The following is a 12,513-nucleotide window of genomic DNA, read 5'->3' as shown; positions in this document are numbered from 1 at the left end:
GATGTTGTTTGTGCTATAACCCCTTTTCCTCTCATGATGTGGTATTGGATTTTTTGGATGAACTCATTCATATGCAATATTCTAAAATTTTGGATAGAAACAACAAATATCACTTCTATAATATATGAAATTACTTCATTATTCATTTGTTTTTTATACTAAAAATAGTGTTTCCTCTTAAAATCATTCATGATGTTATGACTTCTCTCAAAGATATTTGTGATTGGTAATATAGATGAGGAATATTCCTATATTTGTGTATATGGTTGTGACTATGCACCTCATATTTTTCCCAAATATAGATCCAAAAGATTGACTAGGAGAGAAATATCATACTAAACTATTGCTATTGGTATTATTTCTTCCTTAAAAATGAGCCCAAAGACAATTTGATCTTATTTTCCAACCCTGGTTAGAATTTGTACACTAAGCAATCCCCATCATGCTGCACTTGGAGGCTAAAAGGGTTGAAGACATTCATTTGACTTATGGGGGAATGATCCCAAGGGGATTATTAAAAAACAACATTACTGTTAAAGCTATACATATAACCATAATCACTCTCCTTTCAATATTCCATTTTAAGGAGGCAAGAATTTAGAGTTAGTTTTGCAAATATTTTAGGAGATTCAAGACCTTGAAAAAATAGCTAAGTTCGTTATTTTCATAATAAAGAGGAGATATGCATTTTTAAGAGAAAATTCAAAACTACTAGTGATGGATTGAAGTTCTACAATTGGTCAACCAAAATTAGGATAAAAATCAAAGACACTATTTCCCTGAGTAAGCATATGATAGTTATTGATATTGAGGAATTGGAAATTAAAGAAAAAATAGGACACATAAAGAGGGAAATACTCAAATTGTAGAAAGAGAAAGAGCAACAAAGGGCATAGAAAGAGGTGAGAATAAGGGAAGAGGAGTATAAGATAAAGTGGAAGAGAATGAAGGAATTGGGGAAAGAGAATGAGGAGGAGGAAGAGGAATAATGAGGAGAAATGAAAAAAGAGTAGGAGAAGAAGTAGAAGAGAAAGACTGATGATGGAAGATGAAAAGACAAAGTAAAAGAGGAATGTGGATTTATGGAAAAGGAGTAACAAGCATTTGGGAAAACAAGGGAAGAAGAAGGAAGATAAATCACAAAAAAGAACGTGCACTAAAAAAAGTATAATGTATGATATGAAAGAAAAGATTTTGGGGAAAAGTAAAAACAATAGGAACTTTTTACCTTCTACCTAATGGGAGACATTTGAAATCTCTAATAGATCTATATGTTTTCCATAAGTAGGAATTATCCACTACCGCCAATGTGAATGATTTTCCATAAAAAATTAGGATTAGTGCCAAATTGAATACCATATGATTTTCCATATCATGACAATGTTTTTTGGTTAAAAAATTATGTTTATCATTGATTTAAATATTTAATGATTTTTTCATCAATGTTTGCATACAATAACATAACATGATCTCTATAGTGGTAGCCTTCGATGGTATCGAATTTATTTTGTTTTCCCTTTTTTTTTATTATTTAAGGTTTTCCTATTTACACCATGGTTTGCATAATTTGATTGAAGAAAGGATAATTATTTCACTATATTAAAAACCATTAGACACATGAAAACCTCATAGAATCTTGTAAATATATATATTTATTTTTCTGGGTTATAATAACCTATTGATTAGGAGCATGTTTGGCCTATTTAATATACAATAGATTATAAGAGTTGAAACTACTCTTTCTATTTATCCAACACTGAAGTTATGAAGTGGGATTTCTTAATGATTTGGTAAATAAATGAATGCGATGTAAATAATTTCTGGTTTATAACTGTTATATATTTTATATAAATTATTAAAAAACCAATTCTAATTTTTAAATAAAAAATCATATTATTAATAATTATAATTTTTATTTACTATTTAGAAAAAAATGCATACGTTGAGTCTTATAATATTATATTAAAATATAATATTTGAAATTAAACTTCTCACCATTTTAGAATTTTGACAAGTATATTGATTTTATTTGCAATATTATTTTAATGTAAGTTTATCCAAATTAATATAAATATGAAACTAATATTCCATATATTAATAACTGAAACTAATAACTATTTGTAACATTATTTTAATTTAAGTTCATCCAAATTAATATAAATATGAAACTAATAATCCATATATTAATAATTGATATAACAAACTAATGTGACTTAAATTAATATATGTTAGTAATGGATATTAATTAAGGTAATAAATATATCTAATATAAATTATTTATTAAATAATAATTTTTATGTAAATTATTAAAAATTAGAATTATAATTTTATTAAAATCATTGATTAGATAATAATTTTATATAAATTATTAAAAATTTAAAGAAAAAACATATTAAATACTAATTTTTATCTAATTATTAAAAATTGAAATCATAATTTTATGTGAATCAATTATTACTATACGATAATTCTTTATAAATTATTAAACCTTTATATATATATATATATATATATATATATATATATATATATATATATTAATTATTTTAATTATATTAAAATCCAACCTTTATAATAATTTTTAAAAATTATATGTCACTTATTTTATTATTTGTTTGAGCATTATGTTTTTTAAGTGAAATAATATCCCATGATTTTTATTGACATTTGGAGAACAATATAATTTAAAGTAAATTCACCCAAATTCTATAAATTTTCGAGAACCAAAAAGCATTAATATATTATATGAGAGATATAAGAGTTCCATAATAATTACATTGAGATGACCTATAAAAAAACTTTTGGTCAAATACATTGCTCATAAAAGGATCTCCATGTGGGTATATCTATCTAATGATAATCAGCGACTAATCAAACTAGCTCTGATAGTTCTACAAAATATTATGATTCACATAATATAGTGAGGCTATATGCATAATCACAAAATACATATGCAGAAAGACATGCAAACTAGCAGAGACTAGAAATCCGGTAGAGCAAATTCGTGGATCTGAAAGGTATCTCCCTTAGAGAAAATCTGTAAATACCATAAACTTGGAGAAGATAGGAGGCCCAATTTAGAAAGAGCATCAACTTTCATATTTTTGTCCCTACAGATGTGACCAATAGAACTTCCGACCATGTAGCCCCAGAAATAGTTGATCCTATCCATCCAGCAAGTCAGGTGAGGCACAAAAATGTGATTTTTCCTTGATACGAATTCGACCATAACTTTTGAAGTGATTTTTCCTTGATACGAAATCGACCATAACTTTTGAATCTCCAAATACTGATACGTGTTGAATATCAAGGAAAAGAAAAAATTTAAGGATTCCAGCAAGAGCCATAGCCTCCGCCTTGCTGTTAGAGAAGAACCTCCATTCCAATGGATGGAGAAATGAGTGTTTTCGTTCATCATAATGATAAAACCACATCCACACACACCTAGCTGTTCAGCATCGTCGAGAACGCTAATGGGAAAGTTGAGCATTCCGTTGATTGCAATTAGGAAACAATATTTTTTTTATTGGTATAGTTTTGTGGGAGGGCATCAAAATTAGTAGAAATCCTATCTATGATTTCTGAGCATGAGGAATTAGAGCCTTTAAAGATGTTGAGGTTGCGCCACTTCCAAATGTTCCACGGGGAAAGGATAAAAATCCTTCGCCATGTTTCTTTCTGTCTGCTACACCATAGAATCCATTCATAAATTGAATCATGTGAGCAGTGCTGAAAACCATATTCTTTTTCTAATGCCAGCCATATCTGCTTCGTTTTTTTACATTTTAAAAATAAATGCACATTACTTTCCCGTCTCATCTGCATAATGCACAAATATTTGGGCCGTGCCATCCTCTTTTCATTAAATTCTCCCATGTTAAATTTCTGTTGTGAAAAGCAAGCCAAACAAATAGGATCATTTTCGATGGGCAGCCATCCTTCCAGAAAATCTGAGGAAAAACAAGGGTGTAGGGAATCTGCTGCAATATCATATGTTGATAAACCTCTTTTACTCTCACAACATTTATTTCTTTCGAAATGTTCCATGTTAGATAGTCAAAGCCACAGCCACAGTTCCGAAGAACCTTCCTAATGCGAACCCATTGATGTGCAATCTCCTGGGGCATTTGCAAATCGCCAGCTTCGTTCCACATCGGGATGGGGTCTTGCCAACCAGCAATCAAAGTGTCCCAATAAAACATACCTCTTCTATGAAAGAAATTCAGTAAGGATTCAGGTATATTTAACTCTTCAGTGCCGCATTTGAAACGATCTTTGCCAATAAGTATCTTACTTCCAGTTTGAAAATGCCAAATTAAATTCTTTAAGAAATACGGTTCAATCCTGCCAAAACTAAGCCAGATTGGAGACCCATGTGAAGCACCAATGGAACCTTTCCTGAACCAGATTTATAAGCTCTTCCTGCCTAAGTACTTCATCTGAATCATGTAACTCCATGGACCCTCACCCTGTATAGCTCTCCATAGTGACTTGCACAATAGGGCTTTTATGAAAGAGCCCAAATCAATCAAGCCCAGCCTCCCATATTCTTTGGTAATGAAATACTCTCAAGTTTTATGAGATGGTATTTCCTCCTTTCAGCTTGACCCCCATATAAAATTAGCTGATAATATATTCATGTTATTAATAATACTCGCCCGAAGAAGAAATAAATGCGCCAGTAAACTGCTAATTGGTTTAAAACTGATTGCACTAATATCATTCTATAAATACCTTACTAATAATCTATATGGTTTAGTATATTTAACTAATACATAAATATGGAAGCATTTTCCCATCATTTGTACTTGCAATGTGCAAAGATCATTTTTTCACGTAGGTTCATCCCACTTATACAACTGCACGAGTCAAATGGGTCACAGAGGACATATTTATACATAACTGTAATTTAGTTGTACTTTTAAGATAAGACTGATTAGAATAACAACAACACCACATTGCAGGTTCAATAAAACGCGATCTAAATACAGGTGGCAAAATTTTACCATCCCGAAAATTCCAGGTGTTTGCAAGGCGAGATATGTACTATGATTTTATTGTAATGTAATACAGCACCAGCGATTCGAGCATTAATGAAACAATTTCGTGGCCATTGCAGGATGATGGCATGGACAATAAGCAAAGCAAGTTATGATTGTTTTAGTTGATAGAGGCACCGAGCAGTATTACGAAATTCGTGGTTATCTCATACACAATAAACGAAGGAAATAATGATGGGTTTGGTCGAGAAATATCGATATAAATAGACGTGCAGAGAGGATGAACTTCTGTGAAGAGACACTCTAATTTCGGTTCTGTCCTGTGGAGAGTTCCCGGAACACAGAAGTTAATTATTCAAGAGCCAACAGCGTGGTGCGAAGCGAGTTTAACAGGTAATGTTTGCTTCCTTCATGAAGATATTGATTTTCATGAGTTCATAGCACGTTAGGGAATGAAGGGGAATCTCATGTTGATTGCATATTCTGGGACCTGCAATCGACATAAGTTCAGGAGGGAATGAAGTCTAGCTGTTTCTCCCACCAATTTCATTCAACTTAATAGGGATATCGAATTTCATGATGTGTTTTTGTAAATTTTAGAGTTCTCATCTATATAGTTTGCTGTTATCATGTATACCCCATATTCTGGTTATAAATTTACGATGTTCCCGTATATATATAGTTTGCTGTTAGAATGTATATATATAGTTAGTTTGCAGTTAGAATGTATACATCACATTCTGGTTCTCTTGTAAATTTACGGTGTTCTCATGTGTATATATATGTACACGTCACAATCTAGTTAACAGGCAGACATCTTTCTCTACGGCAATTAACTATGTTTTGTTTTTCGCCTTTTTTTCTTATTACCGCAGCAACCTGCAGCACAGAATGTCGTCCGAAATAAGTCTGAACAGCCTGAACCTAAACCAAAGTTACAATGAACGGATTAGGCCTCTGCTTGATGGGGTTGATACTGTTAGGAAACTTGGAGTAGTGAAAGAGGGCATCCGGTTGCCCACTATTGTTGTTATTGGAGACCAATCATCAGGTAAATCAAGTGTACTGGAATCCCTTGCAGGGATTAGTCTTCCAACGGGAGAAGGGATTTGCACCAGAGTCCCGCTTATTATGCGGTTGCAGAGATGTCAGCCCGAAGATTCTGAAATTGTGATTGAATACAGAGAAAATAAGAGAACAATATTAGAGACTGAAATTAAACAAGCACTGGATACAGCTACAGAAGAGATCGCGGGGAGCGACAAGGCTTTAAGTGATACGCCTATAACTCTTCAGGTGAGTAAGCCGGATGCTCCAGACCTAACCATGGTAGATTTACCTGGGATAACGAGGGTTCCTGTTCATGGGCAACCAGAGGATATCTACGAACAGATAACCAGGATAATTAAGGAATATATCACGCCGGAAGAGAGCATTATTCTGAACGTATTATCTGCCACTGTAGATTTCCCTACATGTGAGTCCATAAAAATGTCCCGAGAAGTTGATCCTAACGGTCAAAGAACTTTAGCTGTTGTAACCAAAGTCGATAGAGCTCCAGAAGGCTTGTTCGAGAAAGTGACAGTTGATGCTGTTAATATTGGTCATGGTTATGTTTGCGTCAGAAATAGAATTGGGTGTGAATCTATTGCAGAAGCGAGAGAAAGTGAAAGTGACCTCTTTAGAACGAATCCACACCTTTCACGTATAGATAAATCAATGGTTGGAATACCCGTATTGGAAGAAAAGCTTATGCACATTCAAGCAATGGGAATTCAGAATTGCCTTCCAGATGTTGTGAAAAAAATAGATATTACACTTTCCAATAGGCAGTCACAGTTGGATGCATTGCCTCGACATTTTTCTAATTCTGCTGAGGGAATGGTTTAGTTTATGAAAGTGATGGATGCCATTAAAGGTATCTTGAACAAGATTACTTTGATGGGTGAATTTGAGGATTTCGAGGATGAGCCTGAAATGCATTGCGCTCCTTGCCTAAGCAGGAAATTCAAGAGTTATTTTTGTGATCTGTTGAAAGAGAGAAAAGCATCAGGAAATCATTTTCTGTATGAGGAATTAGTGTTATTGGAAGAGGCACAGGGCATAACACTTCCAAACTTTTTACCTCATCCTGCTTTCATGACTCTGTGAAGAAACAGATAGACTCTGTCTTTGAGATAAGCAGAAACTTAGCCATCGATGTCTGCGAGTATCTGGACAAAGTCATATGTCGTGTGATAGATATTCAAACAGAAAGATACCCCAAGCTTCAGTCCGCTTCAAGGAAAGCTTTTCAAGCTCTCATAGAGAGAAAAAAACATGAATGCATTCAGTACGTTGAAGAGATGATGGAGATGGAGAAAAGCATAGTTCTCTCCATGAGTACCAACTACTCAGCGACACAGTCTTCTCTGCAAGAAAAGAAGAAGGTATTCGTTACTGCCATCGAAGAAAAATGGTCGACAATGACCATCGAGGGTATGGGAGAAATTAATTTGAATGAAGTTCCAAAGGAAAGTGATCTCATTGGTGCAGCCTTCGAATTGAAAATCAGTCTTATTGCTTATTGGAACGTGGTAAGAACGAGGATAGGGGATCAGATTCCACTCCATCTTCGGTTCATTTCACACAAATTGGTTAAAAATGAAATTGTGGCTGAGATTGTGAAAGAAGTGACTGATCAAGGTTTGCATACGATCGAACATGTACTGGAAGAAAGTCCAGTGATCCTCATAAAAAGAAAGAACCTCAACAGTAGCGTGAATACGTTGAGAGAATCAAAATTAGCATTGGCAAACCTGCCTGGAAGCTACAAGAAGCTAAATATTAATAATGACTAAGTACTCGTTTTTTAGCAACGAGGCCTTTAGCATGTATATAGTAAGTTTTTTGTCAAATTTTGAGGTAGCTAGTTTTGTTCTAAGAGATTTTTGGACTGACGCCGTATCATACAATGAAATAAAGCCTGTTTGTTCCGTCAATAATCCTATTTTAGGCAGTTCAATCCATGGATTATTCTTTGACAAGGACTGCAATCTGAAGTGATGGTACCTTTAAATTAGAAGAGATGGATCATTTAATTTTGGTTGGATGATATTATTATGAATGTTATTCCAACCCAATCCTATGTTGCTATGTTGTTTGTAAGTTTTGCAAAACAAAATTAATTCTTCGGCCATTTGAATATGATACGTTTGTAAGTTTCGTAAAAAAAACCTAATTCTTTAACCAATTGATAATATAGACATTAGCACATTGAATACCGAAGGAATTGTTAACATAGACATTAGCACATTGAATACCGAAGGAATTGAACTTTCTTTCAGAAGTGATTTCACCTGTATGTATTTTAAAAGAAGTATACTAAAGTGTGAAATTCCGATCATAATTTCTAACACAGTAATTAAGATCGAATTCTTAGCACAATTAATAACACAGCAACATCTCATTTTTTAAAATCAAAATGAGATATCTCTGGCCTTGAATATATTTTAAAGGAGCGTACCAAAGTGTGAAATTCTGATCATAACTTGTAACACACTAAGATTAAATTCTTAGCATAATTTATAAGACAGTAAGATTAAATTCTAAGCATAATTTATAACACAGTAACATCAGACTTTTTATATCAAACTGAAATATATGGGGTGAGTAGAAACAACGGTTCATTATTTGTTAAGGAAAAATATTCCCTTGATCTGTAAACAAAACTATCCTCATCACCCTTTAGAGGATGACACCCTTAAAAAATGGGTTGGGTTAATTGATTGTGAGCTGGATAGATGATATTAAAGTATACCTCAAGCGGTGGAAGATATAGACTTCCGCAGTGATTGTGGAACATATAGATTTTCTGGAGCGATTATCCGAAGCTGGACAGTGCAACTCCAAATGGAATCTGTGAAGAGGGCATTGTTGAGGCCAGACCCACTCATAGAGCTACTGAAGTGAATACGACGTATCGTTGATTATAATGATATTTTAGCTGTTCAAGTGTTTGGACTGTAAATGAATTTCGCACTGGCTTTCGTGGAAAACACGTATAAATCTTCTTATTTTTTATGTTCACAATTTTCTAATCTATATAGTTTTACATAGTGAAGCATTTTCTAGTCTTTGAGTTTTGCTTTTAGATTCTTCAAAATTTTCAAGATGACTGTCCTTATACGAAAGTTTATGGGGAAGTTCTCTAGTCTCTGAGCTCTGCTTCTAGTATTTTCAAAGTTTTCAAGATATAACAAAGTTTACGGGGGAGTTCTATTTTGTAACTTGTATTACTGGTAAATAAAATGGTTTTAAAAGGGACCTATATTTTGTTAATTTGTATTACCTTTGTTTTAAGCGCGTCTTCCGTCATTTAGACAGTCCTTAAACTTGATCATGACGACAGTAAAACTGTTTCACTTTGTACAACAACGCACTGATTATTCACATAGGACAAAATTCCTGGGGTTGGGGGAAAATATGCATATGCAGTATTCCTGTGGCTCGAGGTTAGTGGACAATAGGAATATTCCACTGATAGGGACCAAATTCTTCAACAACATCCGCTTCAAGTGACTGATTCACTAAATAGAACGATGCACTTCAACTACATCCTTCAACAAGATCCCGCTATTGAACGATGCACTTCAATTAAATTACATCCTTTCAACAACATCCCGCTTCAAATGAGTGATTCAGTAAATAGAACGATGCACTTGAAGTCTTCAACTACATCCCGCTTCAAGTGAGTGATTCACTAAATAGAACGATGCGTTGGAAATATTAATCTCACGATGCGTTGGAAATATTAATCTCAACCACTGTTAAACACACGGTGACCAGAGTTTTATTGCGTTTTTGTTTGAAGATGGAGTTTTATTGCGTTTTTGTTTGAAGATGGAAGGACTAAAGCATGAAGTTTAGTAAATATTGGGTAAGTATTTACTCTGCCATTATTGCCCACACTCCACAAACAACTGTGCAATCACTGTCTATACTCAACAACAATTGCTTATTAATTATTTGCTCTATCATATATAATGCCAAATTGTATGTTGATTAGATAGCTAGTCTCTGAGGAGAAAATCGTGGAGAAAATTTGGGTGAGCCGCGTGAAAACAACAGTCACTCTGTGTTTCACTATGTGTTACTCCACAAGCCCTTGTGAAGTGTAGATCATTGTAAACCTTTGCTTTTACTTGGTGAATGAGCCCTAGTATCATATGAATGTATTTTCATGAATTTAAATTTAATGCTAAGTTTTATTGTGTTGCTCCAAACTTACTCTGTTTAACTAAGTCTCTCTATAGCTATCACTGTAAACCTTTGTTTTTACTTGGTGAATGAGCTGTAGTCTCATATGAATGTATTTTCATACATTAGAATTCAATCCTAAGTTTCACTGTGTGTTACTCTGCAAGCCCTCGTGAAGTGTAAATCACTGAAAACTTTTGTTTTTACTTGGTGAATGAGCTGTAGTTTCATATGAATGTATTTTCATGAATTAGAATTTAATCCTAAGTTTTATTTGTTGCTCCAAGCTTACTCTGTTTTATTCTGATTTTGTCGTAAGTGAAATATGTGTTTTATTAAGCCTCTCTATACACTGTAAACCTTTGTTTTTACTTGGTGAATGAGCCGTTGAATGTATTTTCATAAATTAGAATTTAGTCTTAAGTTTTATTGTGTTGCTCCAACCCTATTCTGTTTTACTCTGTTTTTGTCGTAAGTGAATTATGTGTTTTTATTAAGTCTCTCTATAGCTGGGCGAAATCAAACTGGGCCAAATCAAGCTTCGCCAAAAACTTGTGTTTTTACTAGCAGTTAAAATTGTTTTGATGGCATAGTGTTTTTATTAAGTCTCTCTATAGCTGCGCGAAATCAAACTGGGCCAAATCAAGCTTCGCCAAAAACTTGTGTTTTTACTAGCAGTTAAAATTGTTTTGATGGCATATTGTTTTTAGCATATTACCTGCTTACACTCAGAAATGGCAACATCAAGAACAACCTTGACTAATACTCAAATACCTCAGTTTAATGGCAAAAATTATGATTATTGGGCTATTACAATGAAGGCCATGTTTTCTTCTTAAGACATTTGGGATTTGGTGGAGAATGGTTTTCAAACAACAGCATACAATGTCCTCTCTCAAGTAGAAAAAGATTTGTTAAGAGACAACATGAAGAAGGATGCAAAAAACCTCTTCTATATTTTCCAAGCAGTTCATGCAAATATTTTTCCAAGGGTTGCAGCGACAACGAAGTCCAAGCAAGCATGGGAAAACCTCAAGACATCCTACCAAGGCATGGAAAAAGTCAAGAATATAAAACTACAAATGTTGAAAAGAGATTTTGAAACACTTTGTATGAAAGAGTCTGAGAATGTAGACTTTTTTTTTACATATGTAAGTGGGATCATGGTTACTCAAATCAGGTCTCATGGTGAGACACTTGAGGAAAGAAAAATAGTTGAGAAAGTCTTGAGAAGTTTTCCAACAAGGTTTGATGCAATTGTTGTGGCCATAGAAGAGACAAAGAATCTCTCACAGTTCTCAGTGGATGAGCTTAATGCATCACTGATTTCTCATGAACATAGAATGAATAGAGCAACAAGCTCCTCATTGGAGCATGCCTTCAAGACACAAGTATCATTTGGTCAAGGTCAAGGCAGAGGAAGATCATATGCTAGAGGAAGAGGAAGAAGCCCACACAGAGGTGGAAGAAGCAACCCTTCAAGCTCAAGTGGAAGAGGCAACAATCAAAATCCAAGTCAAAGCGCAAGCCAAAATCAAGCACAAGGTTAGAGGTATGATAAATCTCAAGTTCAATGTAATTATTGTAAGAAGTATGGTCATTATGCAAATGAATGTAGAAAAAAGAAATATGACATTAGTAACAACCAAGTGTAAATTTCACAAAAGAAATTCATAACCATGATAGCATGTTTTTAGTTTGTAATGTAGCAAAAGAAAAACAAAGTGATATATGGTATCTAGATTCACAGTGTAGCAACCACATGTCAGGAAACATAGAAATGTTTTCCAATCTAGATGAAAGTGTGAAATTTGAAGTCACATTAGGAACTGATAGAAAAGTCTCTATCATGGAAAAGGAAGAATCAATATCCTAACAAAGAAGGGGGAGAAGAAGTACATCTGAGATGTGTTTACTTTGTCCCTGGTCTAAAGCATAACCTCATAAGCATTGGACAACTCATGCAAAAGGGCTACAATGTCTTCTTCAAAAATGATGTGTGCACAATTTTAGATAGGCCTCCAAGCAGACAACAGATTGCAAAGGTTCAAATGATAAACAATAGAATGTTTTCCTTACAATTAAAATCAAATTTGCAGAAAGAAGGTGCACAATCACAACTTTCAATGAACTCACAAGATAATGGAAGAAAAGATACAGTTGTCATATAAGTAAACTTTCAAGCAAAGGTCAAAGATGAAAATTGGTTATGGCATTTGAGACTTGGACATCTCAACTTTGGAGGTTTGAATTTGCTGCATAGGAAAGGCATGGT

General features: G+C 33.8%; 1 pseudogene; it reads left to right on the top strand.

Annotated features, from left to right (window-relative positions):
• The first annotated feature begins 5,891 nt into the window (after nt 1-5,891).
• LOC149211581 (dynamin-related protein 4C pseudogene) lies at nt 5,892-7,840 on the top strand (annotated as a pseudogene).
• The last annotated feature ends 4,673 nt before the right edge of the window (nt 7,841-12,513 follow it).

This window comes from Pinus tabuliformis, chromosome 1_1 (genome assembly GCF_031772625.1).
Source record: "Pinus tabuliformis cultivar Carrire ecotype Pingquan chromosome 1_1, CPIR1, whole genome shotgun sequence".
NCBI classification, from domain to species: domain Eukaryota; kingdom Viridiplantae; phylum Streptophyta; class Pinopsida; order Pinales; family Pinaceae; genus Pinus; species Pinus tabuliformis.
This window is presented reverse-complemented; position numbering and strand designations above follow the sequence as displayed.